This window comes from Octopus sinensis, linkage group LG17 (assembly GCF_006345805.1).
Source record: "Octopus sinensis linkage group LG17, ASM634580v1, whole genome shotgun sequence".
In the NCBI taxonomy this organism is placed as follows: Eukaryota; Metazoa; Mollusca; class Cephalopoda; order Octopoda; family Octopodidae; genus Octopus; species Octopus sinensis.
In genome coordinates, this window is record NC_043013.1 from 13,807,892 (window position 1) to 13,824,858 (window position 16,967).

At 39.9% G+C, this 16,967-nt stretch overlaps 1 protein-coding gene across 5 annotated transcripts in view; it reads left to right on the forward strand.

The window, feature by feature from the left end:
• The window catches only part of LOC115221048 (transient receptor potential cation channel subfamily M member 2-like), a 706,843-nt gene that overhangs the window by 100,907 nt on the left and 588,969 nt on the right, over positions 1-16,967 (forward strand). The window contains exons 1-3 of one of the 5 annotated variants that reach the window (XM_036510361.1): positions 1,521-1,553; positions 13,736-13,763; positions 15,085-15,116. The exons of the other annotated variants lie outside the window; for them this stretch is intronic. The gene's annotated coding sequence lies outside the window, so the exon portion shown is untranslated. Of the gene's footprint in view, positions 1-1,520; positions 1,554-13,735; positions 13,764-15,084; positions 15,117-16,967 lie in introns of those variants that run through there. 5 annotated transcript variants of the gene reach the window in all.

Here is a 16,967-nt window from a genome sequence, read left to right on the forward strand (position 1 = left end):
CTCTTCTTTTATTTTGTTTCTATATCTGGAGGAGGTACCTCAATCCTTTATATATTCGCCAAAATGAAGTAGATTGACAAAATTATTTTTTGAACCTGTTGAAGACACATGAGATGTCAAACTATTGTTCCCTTGATGACAATGGCACTCTTCTTTTATTTTTGCTTTTATTATTGTCATTATTATTTTAATTATTAATTTATATTAAAACTCCAGGAAACCTACATGCTTAAGGGTTATCTATTTGGAATAAACCAATGGAATATATCTCTAAATTCTTATCTAATAAGAATTATAACAGAATTTATATACTAATCATCGAATTTAATCAGGTTTTCAAAAATTATAAGGAAAAAGGTAAACGTTTGGAGAAATACCTTATAACATACCTCTTTATATATATATATACACTTATATGTTTTCTCCCCCTGCACTCATGTGCCATTTTGTATCATTAATAAAGTTGCCTGCATTTTTGAGGACATAGGTATGCTAGTGTATAATACTTTTCATAACTCCTGTATTGTAGGCCTCTACCACATCGTAGAAATTCGGTGATTATTATTTACTGTGTTATTCTACTTCATAATGAGTATTATAAAGCTGCACCAATAATGGCAGAAATACATTTCTGTTTGTTACGAGAGGTCTTCATGGATGGTGAGGCTTTAATGTTGCTTTAGTAACCATCAGTCTTGGAATATTTTCTCGATAGGTTTAGAGAATGTCTCTTTGTGCTTTTCATTGGAATATGACTAAATTATTCATGTTATCTGTGTAGGGATCTAGATTTTATGTAAATTAATGTGAAATGTATATCCCTGTATATCTCTAGTATCTCATCCAGATCTGCCAATGCATGAAAGGAATCAGATACAGAGCAAAGTTACCAAACAAGGACTTTGACTGCTCAATATTTGTTTCAGCTATATTCTTATGGAATGATTTGTTCCAGTTGCAATTATTATCAATCTGAGAGAGAGGTTGTTTGGAATTTTGATTTTAAAATGTTAATCATAGCTGTAGGTGCAATTTTCTTTCAAGGTACGTCAAATAAAAGATCAACCAATATATGAAAATTAAATGACTATTCAGTAACATGACCTTTTAATTGTTCTCTATTTACACTCTTTCGTCTCTTCTTTTTAGTCATTTTTAAAGCTAGTTGTGGGGTATTGTATACATTTCTAAGTCTCATATGACTTTGAATTTTACACAAAAGTTTAAATTGATTAAATAAAAATTCTCATATCATCATTTGACACTGTTTTTAGTTAAAAGATTTCTTCCATTCAAATCCTATGTCAAAACCAGTGTACCATGCTAAAACTATAAATAAGAAAAAAAGAAATCATGTGTATCTGTGATAATATGGATTGCATAATCTCCATCAGAAAATTGTCACTACTCTCACCTGTTGTACTATTTACATTCAGTAAGGTCTTCTGTGTATAATCTGTTGTAACAAGTTGGAATTCTGTCATTCCTTCTAACATTCAATATCATTTCTTTTAATTTCAGAAAGACGATAAGGACAGCTTTGAGGATGACAGGTATTGCATGATATATGTCCTTAAATTTGATAATATATAAGTACATATATATATATATATAGCAGGGTTTCAGTTATGGTATATTGTAAGCTGTGATTATCCTAGTAATTAGTAGACAAAAATTTCTTTAGTAGACAGTGGCACACCAAAAACAATAAGTAAGGGAGATAACAAAGAATATCAGTTTTTTTTATTGATTTCTATATACCTCATTTCATATATGTTTGAAATATACTAAATTGCTACTCTTCCAAATTCTACCCGATTAGATCACTGGTACTATTTGCAAATAACAGAAAGAAATTAATAAATGTTTTAAAAAATCCAAAATTTGGTTAGCCTTTAATATCCATCATCTCTCTACACTTATTTCTCTTAACACAGCTATTAACAATTTCAACAATCACACACAATTTTATTGGTGAAAGAAATTAGATTCTGTGATATTGATTTCTTAGACTTATGCAAATTAACAGAAGTTAGAACTGGTTTGTGGACTCTGTGGGAAATTCATAGCTTCTACTAATAATGATTTTAATCATATTCATAAACAGTGTGAGAAAGGCAGAGAGAATGAGGACATGAAAGAAGGATGGAGGGAGAAAGAGGGAGGAAGAGAGAGAGAGAGAGAAAATAGATAGATTGATTGATCGACTGACAGACATACATACAGACAGGCAGGCAGGCAGACAGACAGACAGAAAGACAGACAGATAGATAGATCACTTTCTTTATTGGCCACACAGGGCTGAACAGAGAGGGGACAAATACAAATGTAAAGCTTTTCTTTTTGAAAATGAAAAAGAAAAAGGGAAAAATTGAGAATAAAAATGTAAAATTCTTATCAAAAGGGATGGGTAGGGGATAAAGACGGTCAAAAGTGATCGTGTATCACAGAAGAATTTTAAAAATCTGAAAAGCAAGATTATGTTTATCCGTGGAAAGAAAAGCCTATGGTATCCTCAGGCAGGGAAGGAATCGACACATGTGAGCAAAGTGCTCTCTCTCTCTGTTTTCGATTTACAGGATCATGCTCAAAGTGGTTTCGTCACTCGCATGCACCATCTTTGCTACGTTCACCCACCTTTTTTGAAACTTTCACAAGACAAAACCTGCCTCTCCATTCTCACCTTCCTTTTCAAGTGGTACTTCAAAAAGTTGATGAGCGATTGGCCAGAGAGGTAAGTGTTTGTCTCTAATCCTTTCGCTCGAGTCTACCACACACTTTCTTTCACCATGGCCACCAGTATGATGAAGACTGTCTTGCCTTCCAAGTTGAGGGAAGATGGTGGAGCAGTTTTCACGATAGACTCGACCGACAGGCGGACTCGTCTCACACATGACAACAGCCGTTTGGCATAAGCCCACAGGTCCAAAATGGTTAGAGACTGCATGAGTGCGTGCATCTCAGGCAAGTCGGTCCAGTGTGTCTCGAACCGTGCCTGTAGAGCTTATTCTGAACAGGTAATGCTTTTCGATAGCACTGCCAAGCCAGGGATCTTTGGTGATTGTCCATAGGTCCCGCCCGAAAGGTGTTCTGAACAGGCAGGTCAAGTGTTCCTCATCAACGCCCAGATTCTGTCCGAGAATGTCATCGCATCTCCCTCCACTAATTCTCTATAGAATGCCTTTGTTGTAATGAAGTCACACAAGTTTGGTCCCTGACGGCAGAGTTGCTTGACAGCAACGCGACACTCGCAGTCCCATTCGCCTAGCCTCGGTCTCTGTTTATTCCACAACTGCAATTCAGCCAAGGAGATGAGCTGCAGGAAAGCACACCACACAAACGGCGACCACACCTGTTCACCGTCGTCTATGAAGTGCCGGAGATGACTCAGTCTCAGCGCATCATCAACCACCTCATGCCTAGACCTCCATTTAGCGGGTGTTGACAGCAAATGGACTGCCTAACCATTGGAACGCTTCCCTTTCACAAAAAATGGAAGAGTATGCGTTCCAGTTTGGTGATGGTAGGGTTGGGACAAGGCACGATGGTCAGATGGTAATCGATGACGGATGTGATGTATGCGACCTTTTAGGCCACTCTAGTCATTATTTCGCCCCAGTTCTTCTCCATTTGGAAATCTGGACCGAATCAGACCCTGAGAAATTGAACCGGTTTGTTGGTCAAGCGTCCAACGATGGAGACACTGTTGGATGGCATGGGCTTGCTTCTCCAGGTGCCGAGCCGCAAGCTCATTGACTTTTCTCGATTAATTTTTGCTCCCATTACCGCTTCATGTTCTTTTAGTGTCTCTCCGACCAGGTCGATGTCCTTGTGGCTTGACATTATGATGGTGACGTCGTCCACATATGCAGACACACTCTTCTCACATCCCAGCTCTCATAGCATGCCCCTCGGCGTTGCCAGCTTCCACGGTAGTGGCTGAAGAGTCAAAACATACAGCAGCAATGAGAGGGGGCTACCTTGATGAACCAAACGTATGATGTTAAATGATCCGGATAGATGACCATTTACGCGAAATACCGAGCAGATGCCACTGTATAAGGCAGCGATCCAACCACTTGGAGGACAGCCTCCAAGTAGTGATGGTCTACCCTATCAAAAGCTTTTGATTGATTTAAATTGATCATCACTCCACCCATGCCAGGTTCCTTAACTACCCTGTCTATGATGTAGTGCATCAGATGGAGGTTTACCCCTCTTGTTTGTCCTCTCTATGTTTAGCCCCTTGTGGGCAATAAAGAAATAAGATGGAGGTTGTCATGGATACTCCTATCCGGCATGGCGCACGTTTGTGCCTTGTCGACTAGTTTCTTGATGACAGGCGCCAACCTCTTGGCTAACACCTTGGCCAAAATTTTCAAATCTGCATTGAGCAGAGTGATGGACCTGAAGTTATCTACGTCATTTCCCTTGTTTGGATCACCACTCCTTGCTTTACAAAGACTGGGATATTCCCGTTTTGCTGCCAGTTGCAGTAGACAGCTACCAAGATGCCTCCAAACAAGTCTGGCATATGGCAATAAAGTTCATAGGGAAGACCATCCAAGCCTGGTGACTTGTCTCTCGCGCAGCTTGCCATCACATCCCATACATCTGCAGCTGTGATGGGTCTTTTACAACACTCTGCCTCTCTTGCTGAGAGTCGTGGAAGGCCACGAAGGTAGGCACTACAGAACACTCTGCATTCTGACCCACCAGTTGTCCTGAACAGTCGAGCAAAGTGTTATTGAAAGGCCTCACACATCTTTTCAGGCTCAAGTATTTCACGCCCCTCTTCATCTGTAAGTGACCTAATGGTGGCTCTGTTGCCTCGTTGCACCTCCGCCACTTGGGCCTCTTGGGTGGCTCCAACTCCTTTATTCCTCAAAGCATGCATCCTAGCTCTGACAATGTATCCTTCGTGTTTGGTGTTGAAGTGTTGGTCGGGGGCCAACCTCACTGCCAGTACATTGGATGTGATGCCAGATCTAAGTGCCTCTTCTATTTTCTTAACTAACTCTCCCTCTATTCTATTTCAGTCTAATGCTAGGGCCTTATTGTACCTCACTGATTTTGCTTTAATTGCTTTCTTTAGGGCATACCACCATCTGTTGTTGATGATGGCACCAGTCAATGCCCTCTTAACTAATGTGCTAATCCAGTCCTTGTAAGCCTGGCGTGCTGTGAACGACATGTTCAGCTTCCAGTAACTGGGACCCTCCCTATATGTCATAACTAAGTCAAGTGTACAAGTCACAAGTTTGTGGTCTGTGTAGCTGACTATATGGAATTGTGGACAACCTACACTATCTTTATCCACTGTCCTACAGAATATTCTAAGTACAATCTGGATGACCCAATGTGGTTGTTCCATGTCCACATCAGCACATTCGGGTGGTCCAGTCGGTACCTCCCAAACAGTTGAAAACATCTGAGCGGGTCTTTGAAGCATTTGCATCTCCACATAGTCTAGATGAGTGTCCAGGGTAGTGTTCCAATCCCTCAGTAAAAGTAAAGGTTGAGACGTACCCAGGAAAACCTCTAGACGTCAAAAGAAATCTGGCCGGCCTGTTCAGAATGGTGCATAAACTGTAATCGGTCAAAAAGCACACCCATTGCTGCCATTGACATCCAAACAACCAGCCTACCCTCCGGGTCTAGGAAAATTGCTCTTACTTTGAGGTCCCGACACTTCCGAAGAAGCACCGCGGTGCCACCTCTGCCCATTCTCGGCAGACATGGAGAAAAATGTTGAAATGTCCGCCGAACATGTGCTGGAGTGCCCGCAGGCTGTGGAGTCTGGTCTTGCTGATAGAGTCTGGTCTGCAGATTTTGTGACTTGATGTCGTTTAACAGGTAGCCTTGTTTCCAAGGTGACCCCAAGCCATGTACATTTATACTGCCAATGCTGAGCATGTTCCTATTGAAAGTTGTGTGTAGACATGTATATATAATGAGTATATATGTACATATTTAATGCGTATGTGTGTATAATATATATATATATATATATATATATAATATATATTGTATGTGTGCATATGTGGTCTGACTGAGCTGAAAATATGCACACCTATGTTAAAAGTGCTAGCGAGTTTGCATGGCACCTTTGAGTTTGCTCAATTGAAAGGCATGGCCTCTGGGACAAAATTCCTCATCTTTTAAAATGTGACCTGCATAGACCCAAATGAAATCGGGTTATAATACCGAAACAAGCAAAACAATAATAAACTATTTTAATCCCGAGTAAGGCCGGGTATATCTGTCTAATCTATAAAATGAAGAAGGCGAACAGTGATACAAATTGGATTTTTATGTAAAAAGGGGTCTAATGGGGCTGGATGGGGATTAAAATTTATAGGAGGGGGTAACTTGAGGTGAGAAATTGATTGGAAGACATTTTGAGGTGCTACAGTGGTTGCTTTGGTGTGAAAACGGGGATTTTATTGATTCTGGGGGACACTTGGGGGTCTAGATTGGACACCTTTTGCCTGATTTCAATTGAATTTTCAACATGGTAAAGTGGAAGTGGATTTGTAATTTAAGCGTGGAAATCTAATTTTTTTATAAATGGGAGAGAGATAGATAAAGATAGAGAGTAAGAGAAAGCAAGGGAGAGTCTGAAAGAAAGGAAGAGTAAGAGAGTGGGAAAGTGAGAGAGAAAGGAGAGAGAAACAAAGAGGGAGAATGTGGTGATAAGTAACAGAAAGGAAGCAACAGAAAGTAGCAACCACACCCTCACCCATGCGTAGAGTGGGTCACCTTAAGCTAGTCCATTTATATATTTGTTGGCAAGACTTCCACCCGTCCCCTTCCAAAAACCACCCTTCAAAAAAAATTTTTTTTTCACACAAACCTGCCCCTTTTCGGCTATGGGAAATACGAATCTTCAAAAAAATTGGCAAAAATCAGCATTTTTAAATTACCCCCACCCCCATTTCCTTCATTTTTTCACTTTTTTCTGAATTTTTTTCTCCAAAAATATGTGGAAAAATACAGAGATTATGATTCTGAAAAAATTTCCAAAACTTTTTGTAAAACTCTTTTTAAGAATTTTTTTATTTTCTAAATATGCGAAAAAATACTGACATTATGATTCAGACAGAAAGCAGCCACAAACTATCGTATTGAAGTTTGTGTTACACCTGTTTCGTTTTGCACTGAAATCAAATTACAGCCACCAGTGAGGAAATACTCTCGATACAAGGGCAATCAATTCGCAAGAAAATATAATTCTCGAAATTTGCTAAGATATTATTAATATTGTTATTATCTGGAATGACTATTTTAAAAAATGACAACAGATTTAATATATAGGCGATTGCATGCCCAAGAAAAGCATTAAATAGCTGAAGGATTAAAATTAAAATTAATCAATGCCTTCTTTTTTCTGTCGAGGGCTTATATGCCCCTTTATTAGACTAGTTTCCCTAGTCATTGCACGGTGATCGCCATAAGCTTTAAGCTTATATAAAAATACCATTATTATAGATATCTATCTGTCTATCTGTTTATATATATATATATATATATATATCCATCCTGCTGCTTTCATATTTTTAAGCGTTTATTTGGATACCTTGATCTGTTCCCCTTTCGTTTCTCTATCTCTAAAACATGGCGTCTTCATGCATTTTTAAAGTTTATCTTTTCTTTCAGCGCCATCTTCGTTGTTTATTCCATTCTCCTTATGCCCCCCCGTATCATATATCTTATCGTATTTTTTTTTATTATTCATTTATTTTCATTCTCTCTCTGGCTTTCATTCATTTATCTAATTATTTTTCCCCTCAAATATAGTATTCAAACTAGTTGCTTCGATTTTCTCGCCCGCCCTCCGACCCCCACCCCCTCCACCAATTACGGGAAGTTTCTACCCAAATACCGGAAGTTCTACCCCTGCCTTACTTAACTACCCCCTCCCCCACTAGCACCTATGTAGGGTTTGTCTGATCATACAGCGCAAAAAATTGTGAAATGTATGCAGGTTGTAGTCTAGTGTTTCCATATGAAATCTGCCAAATGCAAGCTTTCTTTTCAGGTACATGACATGGCTGTCCCTCATCCCAGGGTCTCAGATGCCCACACCTCCCACACCCTCAGAGTTGGCACACTCAATGTTGGCACATTGAAAGGTAGGTCTGGAGAGATTGTAGAGCTGCTTGAACGGAGACATGTGGATGTATGCTGTATCCAGGAAGTAAGGTGGAGAGGAGGTTCCGCTAGGCTCCTCACAGGCAAGGAACACAGGTACAAGATTTTCTGGGCAGGGAACACTGACGGGGTCGGGGGCGTGGGTATACTTCTTGCGGAGAAATGGGTAGGTAAGGTAATCGAGGTAGTCAGAGTAAGTGACAGAGTAATTAAAATTAGATTAGTCCTACACCATAGGACAGCTACCATCATCTCGGCATATGCCCCTCAACCAGGGCTACCGGAAGGACAAAAAGACCAATTCTATGACACCCTATTGCGGACTACCTCGTTGACAAATGATAGTGACCTTCTCTTCGTGGCAGGTGATTTCAATGGACATGTTGGACGACATGTCGGGGGCTTCCATGGCGTTCATGGAGGCTACGGTTTTGGCTCTCGTAATGAGAAGGGAACCAGGCTGCTGGAGTTCTGCGATGCAAATGACCTTATGGTCTGCAATACCAACTTCAGGAAACCCACCTCTCACCTAGTCACCTACCGTTCTGGCAGACACACCAGCCAGATTGACTACATCCTTGCCAGAAAAAGGGAAAGAGGGCTGATTATAAATGCCAAAACCTTTCCAGGCGAAGAATGTACTCCTCAACATAGATTAGTAGTTAGCGACATCAGGATCAGAGCTAAATGGTTGCCCAGAAGAAGACCAGCTTGGAGGAGAAGGGTCTGGAAGCTTAAAGATCCTGCAAATGGACAGAGATTTAGAGACATACTACTCGAAGACTTTGACGAAACAGAAGGGGATATAGCTTCACTAAATGTGGAAGACAACTGGAGATTCCTACGAGACAATCTGCTGACAGCCACTGAACAGATCTGTGGATGGAGCAAAGTACCATCTCGACCCAGAGTAACATGGTGGTGGAACACCGTGGTTGACAGGGCTATTAGACAAAAGAGACAGGCTTGGAAGGACTGGAAGAACGGTGGTAGCAGGGAATTGTATCAGACAGCCAAAAGGGAAGCTAGGAGACAGGTTTATTTAGCCAGAGGGGAAGCGGATAAGAAAAAATTTGCCAATGTTCTGAGCGGTGAGGATGAAAGACTTGAGGTATTTCGTGTTGCAAGACAGTGTGTGAGAGAGAATCGTGATGTGGTAGGAGAGAAGTGTGTTCGCATGGATGATGGTTCACTTGCGCTAAATGAGGATGCAAAGAGAGAGGTTTGGAGATGCCACTATGAAAGGCTGCTGAATAAAGAAAATGAATGGGATAAAGAGAGTCTGCCGAATGTTGACCCAACAGAGGGACCAGCTATCCGAGTTGATAGTTCCGTGGTAGCTAAGGCAATTAGAAGCATGAAGACAGGGAAAGCCCCAGGCCCATCAGGAATTACTGCAGAGATGCTCAAAATATCTGGTAGTGTCGGCTATAACCTAGTCACCCGTATAGTCAACCAGGTGATACACGAAGGAGTCATACCCAATGACTGGTGTAGCAGCATACTAGTCAACTGCTACAAAGGTAAAGGTGATGCCCTAGATACAAATAATTACAGAGGTATCAAGCTGTTGGATCAGGTAATGAAGGTTACGGAGAGGGTCATAGCCCAACTAATTAGAGAGAGAGTTAGTTTAGATGAGATGCAGTTTGGGTTCGTGCCAGGGAAAAGCACCACTGATGCTATATTCCTGGTAAGGCAGCTGCAGGAGAAATACCTAGCCAAAGATAAGCCCCTGTACCTGGCTTTCGTTGACATGGAGAAAGCCTTTGATAGGGTCCCCCGATCCCTCATCTGGTGGTCAATGAGAAAACTAGGGATAGATGAATGACTGGTGAGGGCTGTGCAAGCCATGTACAGAGATGCCGTAAGTAAGGTTAGGGTCGGCAACATGTACACAGAAGAATTCAAAGTAGAGGTTGGGGTCCACCAGGGTTCAGTACTCAGCCCCCTCCTATTTATCATAGTCCTCGAGGCAATTGTGGAAGAATTCAAGACAGGTTGCCCCTGGGAGCTCTTCTATGCTGACGACCTCGCTCTAATTGCTGAGTCACTATCAGAACTGGAGGAGAAGTTCCAGGTGTGGAAGGAGGGTTTAGAATCGAAGGGCCTTAGAGTCAACCTAGCTAAAACCAAAGTACTAATAAGTAGAAAGGTAGACAATCCACAAATATCCTCAGGAAGATGGCCCTGCTCGATCTGTAGAAAAGGTGTAGGTAGAAACTCTATAAGATGTACCCAGTGTAAGCTATGGACACATAAGAGGTGCAGCAATGTCAAAGGTAGGCTAACTGGGAAGATAGTTTTTGTATGTCGCAGATGCTCGGGAGCATTGACCTCCGAAAATCTGCAGAAAACAACTTCCGTCACTTTCCAGGGGGAAAAACTAGAAGTAGTTGATAGCTTCCGTTATCTAGGTGACCAAGTCAGTAGTGGGGGTGGGTGCGCTGAAAGTGTAACTGCTAGAATAAGAATAGCCTGGGCAAAGTTTAGGGAGCTCTTACCTCTGCTGGTGACTAAAGGCCTCTCTCTCAGAGTAAAAGGCAGACTGTATGATGCATGTGTACGAACAGCCATGCTACATGGCAGTGAAACATGGGCCGTGACTGCTGAGGACATGCGTAAGCTCGTGAGGAATGAAGCCAGTATGCTCCGATGGATGTGTAATGTCAGTGTACTTACTCGACAGAGCGTTAGTACCTTGAGAGAAATGTTGTACCTAAGAAGCATCAGTTGTCGTGTGCAAGAGAGACGATTGCGCTGGTATGGTCATGCGGCGAGAATGGATGAAGATAGGTGTGTGAGAAAGTGCCGATCCCTAGCAGTTGAGGGAACCCGTGGAAGAGGTAGACCCAGGAAAACCTGGGACGAGGTGGTGAAGCACGACCTTCGAACGTTAGGTCGCACCATGGAAATGACTAGAGACCGAGACCTATGGAAGTATGCTGTGCGTTAGAAGACCCGGCAAGACTAGTGAAGCCATGACCCGTGGCCCCTGCCTGGGACGTAGTCAGTCCACCTGTGCATACCTTCCTTCTTGTGACACTTGTGAAGACCTGTTGAGGCAAGTGAAAATAAAATCAAATCAATCAAATCAAATCAAACCAAATCAAAATAGATGAACATCAATGGAATTTGTATCCTTGTGGTACCAGTGCCGGTGGCACATAAGAAAACCATCCGAACGTGACCGTAGCCAGTACCGCATCGACTGGCCTCCGTGCTGAGGGTACGTAACAAACACCATCCGAGCGTGGCCGTTCGCCAGCCTCGTCTGGCACCTGTGTCGGTGGCACATAAAAACAACATCCGAGCGTGGCCGTCTGCCAGCCTCGTCTGGCACCTGTGTCGGTGGCACATAAAATCACCCGCTACACTCTCGGAGTGGTTGGCGTTAGGAAGGGCATCCAGCTGTAGAAACACTGCCAGATCTGACTGGCCTGGTGCAGCCTTCGAGCTTGCCAGACCCCAGTTGAACCGTCCAACCCATGCTAGCATGGAAAGCGGACGTTAAACAATGATGATGATGATGATGATCCATCCATATAGGCTATCTTGTTCTCATAACGAACGATCGCCACTTTTGAATAAAACTTAAATGTTACGCCATTAATAATTTGAAACGCAGGATATATATACTTGTGTGCATGTGTGTGAGTGCATACGCATGTGTGAACTGATCTATTTTACGGAATAATTTCTTTTTGCCAGTTACCTCTTCCCAACTTCTGTCTTAATTTCTTCTCTTCCTTTATCTCTTTCTTCGCCTCTCACCTTTTATCTCTGGTTGAAACACCTTTTGTCTATTCCTCATGCTAAGTTTAAAGGTAAAGACTGAAAATGGTTACTGTAGTTCGCTGGAAGCATTGTATATTGTTTTTGAAATGTAATGTGTCTTGAATGACACAACAGGCCAGAGTGGACAATAATAGCTGTTAAATAATTTAATTATTCATAGTCTAATATAATATTTCGGAATATAAAAATTCATTCTTCAGATATTGCTTGGAATTAATCGAGTCACTGTTATAATCGGTTTTCCAACGGTTACTGAAATTTTTTTTCGGAAGTGTGTCTGTAGTGGTCTCACGAAGCCCCTTCCAAAATTTTTTTTGAGAAGTGCACAAGGGCAGCTCTGTCTTGAGTTTATGTGTGTTGGCATTTCTGTAGCGCTGCTTCTAAGTTATGTATTATACATGCATTTTTTTTATACATAAGCATGTTACCATTGTACGTGCAGGATGTCAATGTAGTTAAATAATAGTGATTGTTAATTTCCAATCTGTTGTTAATTTGAGGCCCCTAGTCTGTCTATGAGGATAGCTTCTTTAATTCTTAAATTTCCTAAATTTCTGTCATTGGCTTCAATTGTGACTGTTATGCTTTTGTCTGGAAGTTTTCTCAAAGAGGAGACTCACGTTTAGATGTTCTTTGGTGCGAATGTGTAATCTACACACCGAAAAACCTCCACAGCTATTGACCAATGCTTCCATCACTGTGTTGACCAAGAGAAGAAATGCCTCAAACTTAAATTCTTATAGCTTTGTACCAAATACTGCCACAACTCAGTCTATTACACTGACACAGATGAACGGGACATCCACTTATCAAGATAACCCTAACATCAGGGGCACCAGCATACCATCTACAATGAAACCCCTAGTCACACACTTGAGTGGGTCACTCTCCCATGAAGAGCTAGAACTCATCAGTCTGGGCCCTAAATTTATCTTGAGCCAACAGCAACAACACACTCAGCAAATTTCCAACGTACCAACTAGACCACCCCCTCGCCCCCCCCCCAACAAACCAAGAACCCAACCACAAACTATCCGCAACACAGATTTATGCCAACGAGTAAATGCTGTGTATAGAATCCAATGTAACAAATGCAACAATTTTTAAGTGGGTGGCACAACCAGACTGTCATACATTCGCATCAAAGAATATTTAAACACATGAGCCTCCTCCTTCAGAAAACATCTGGACAGATGCCAGGACACCGACAAAAACATAACAATCACAACTGAAGCCAATGACAGAAATTTTAGAATTAAAGAAGCTATCCTCAGACAGATTAGGGCCCCAAATTAACAACAGGTTGGAAATTAGCAATCACTATATTATTTTACATTGACATCCTGCACGCACAATAGTAACATGCTTATGTATAAAAAAAATGCATGTATAATACATAACTTAGAAGCAACATTGCGGATATGCCAACACACATAAGCTTGAGACATGGCCACCCTCAAGCACTCCGCATGAGGAATTTCAGAAGGAGCTTCATGAGACCACTGCAGAGACACTTCCAAAAAAATCAAAAAAAAATCAGTAACCGTTTATAACAGTGACTCGATTCATTCCAAGCAATATCTGAAGAAGGAATTTTTATATTCCTAAATATTATATTAGACTATAAATAATTAAATTATTTCACAGATATTACAGTCCACTCTGCATTGTTGAGCCATTCAAGACACATTACATTTCATAAAGCCTGAACTATAAGATGCTTCACTCATTACGACAGGCTCATTTTACTAATCTGGAATTTTCTCATTTTCTTATTTTGCAGATCAGCTGACGATTCATGGCTAAAAAATGTAAGTCTTTTAAAACTTTTATGTATGCTTAATTAGTTCTGTTTGTATAAATTATGAGGAAATTTTTGTTGAGAATTTCATCAATGCATTTGTATAAAAGGAATTTTGTATATCCTGTTTATGAATATTTTTATATATTTTCTCATCTTGGTACAAGCTACTATTTCTGATACTGGTAGCCCAAGCTATGATTCTTCAGACGGGAAGACCTAACTACTATTTTCCAATAAGTAGAACTGTTTGCGTTATCTCCTATTGGTAGATCCAGCAACTATATTTCATATATTTACAACAGTCTTCTATGTTTTTAAATATTATTATGGTCAGTGTATTAGTTTCCATTTTAATATGGCTGGATACTATTTATAATATTAGAAGAACCAGCTACTGTATACCATATTATTAGACCAGGCTAGTATTTTTGATATTTGAATAAGTTGCTAGTTTTTACATTATACAGGTCTTTGAAAGCAAAGTTTCTGAAAACTGTTTTGATAATTTTATGTTACTTCATAGAATGTTTGTGGTGGTCATTTGAAATATCAAAATTACTCTTTCCTATCACTTAATGTTTTCCTACGATCCAATGAGAAGAGAATATCATAATCTGTAGATAAATACATGCATATATATATATATATATATATATAATATATATATATATATAATATATATATATATATACATATATATATATATATACGTATATGTATGTATTTATATATCTATGTGTGTGTCTGTGTTTGTACCCTACCATTGCATAACCGATGTTGGTGTGTTTATGTCCCTGTAAGTTAGCGGTTCAGCAAAAGGAACCAATAGAATAGGTACTAGGCTTACAAAGAACAGTCGATCTGGCTTATGTGCCCACCAGACTGATTAGTGATTAGGTGGATGGCTGGTTTTCTGTGAGGTTGTTTAAAATATTGATTGTAAAATATCTACCACGACTGGAGGTGCAATTTTCTGTCAAGTCTTACACAAATGTTTAAAATGTTTAAATAAAATACTGTTATCATCATGTGAAACTATTTTGATCCAGACGATTTCATCCATTCAAATCTCATATCAAAACCAGTGTACCACACTAAAAACTGTAAATAGGAAAAAAGAAATCGTATATCTCTGTTAATAGCTATTGGATTATCTCCACCAAATAATCTTGGCTACATTTATGTCTTAAACGTGTACACTTTGTATTTAATTATGTTTCTCTGCATAATTTGTTGTAAAAATTTAATCTATGTATTATTTCATTAATGTCAGAAGTTTGAACTCCATCATTCCTTCTAACGTTTGCTATTCTTTCTCTTATTTTCAGGATCCTGAAATAGACCAACTATTCACAAAAATGTAACGCAATAAATATGTCCTTATATTTGATAATAAATAAGTATCATCATCATCATCATCATCGTTTAACGTCCGTTCGCCATGCTAGCATGGGTTGGACGGTTCGACTGGGGATCTGGGAAGCCAGAAGGCTGCACCAGGCTCCAGTCTTATCTGGCAATGTTTCTACAGCTGGATGCCCTTCCTAACGCCAACCACTCCGTGAGTGTAGTGGGTGCTTTTTACGTGCCACCCGCACAGGTGCCAGGCGAGGCTGGCAACGGCCACGGTCGGATTGGTGCATTTTACGTGCCACCGGCACGGAAGCCGGTCGAGGCGGCACTGGCTTCGGCCACGATTTGGATGGTGCTTTTTACATGCCACCGGCACGGAAGCCAGTTGAGGCGGCGCTGGCATCGGCCACGATTCGGATAGTGCTTTTTACGTACCGCCAGTCCAGGGTTCCTGGCATCTGCCGGGTGCCAGTCATAGGATTGGTTCAATTTCAATTCCAATTCCGATTCGATTTCATATATATATATAAGCATATATATATATATATATATATATATATATATATATATATATATATATATATATATATATATATATATATATATATATATATATATGTTATGATTTCAACTATGGTGTATAGTGAATTTAAGAACTTTGCTTAGCTCAGATTATCCCAGTAAATACTAAACAAAAAACTTTTGGGGATGTCGATAATGCAAAGAAAAAAAAAAAGAAATGAACAGCGGAGATTACTCTTATGATCCGTTGATTGTTAATTTCCTTAAAACATTTTTTCATGTGTCGGAAATGCAATAAATTGCTCAACTTTGAAACCTGACCCGATTAGGACACAGGTATTATTTTTGAATAGTAGAAGAATTAAAATAAAGCAGAGAGGTCAGAAAAGCAAAATTTGGTTGGCATTTAAGATAACAATCCATCATTTCTCTACGCTTACCTGTCTTAACACAGCTATAGATTTATTGATCTTAAAAATCAGACATGTTTTTTTATTGGTGAAAGAAGTTAGATTTTTGTGATACTGATTTCTTTCTCTACTATGAACAATAATAATTCTCCACTACCTTCTACTAAAATTCATATATATACCAGCAACCCACTTCCTGTGTCTGTTACCATCTTAGCCTGAAATAACAGTATTTTCTTTAATTTCTCTCTTCTTTACCTAAATAGAAGGGCTGATACTTGAAGCATTGATGATTTATTCCCTTTCGAATTAATTTAATATACTGACTTCCTCATATTTTTTTATCAAATGTTTGTTATTTGTTAAAATGTAAACATGCTTGCATCTAGTAATAACTGATTTGCATAACAGTTAAAGGTTGATGACTAGATGATACTACACTATGGGTTAGGAATAAATAAATATATGTAATATATATATTGGTACCCTGTCAGTTACAATGATTTGGGTTCCAGTTGATCCGATCAATGGATCAGCTTGCTCAGGAAATTAACACTGCAAGTGGCTGAGCATTCCTTAGACACACATACCTTTGTTGCAGTTCTCACGGAGATTCAGCGTGACACACTGAATGTCACAAGGCTGGCCTTTTGCAATACGGGGATAACTCATTTTTTCCAGCTGCATTGACTGAAGCAACATGAAATAAAGTGTCTTGCCCAAGTACACAGTGCACTGTTAGATATCAGACTGAAGACCTTATGATCGTGGGCCAAATACCCCAACCACTAAGCCACACATCTTCACATATATGCGATGATAGCCAAATGGATTCTATGAATTTTGATGAATTGTCAAAAAAACAATAAAACTAGTCACTTTGATTCTTATCCTAAATGGCTGAGACCTCATCTGACATAATTGCA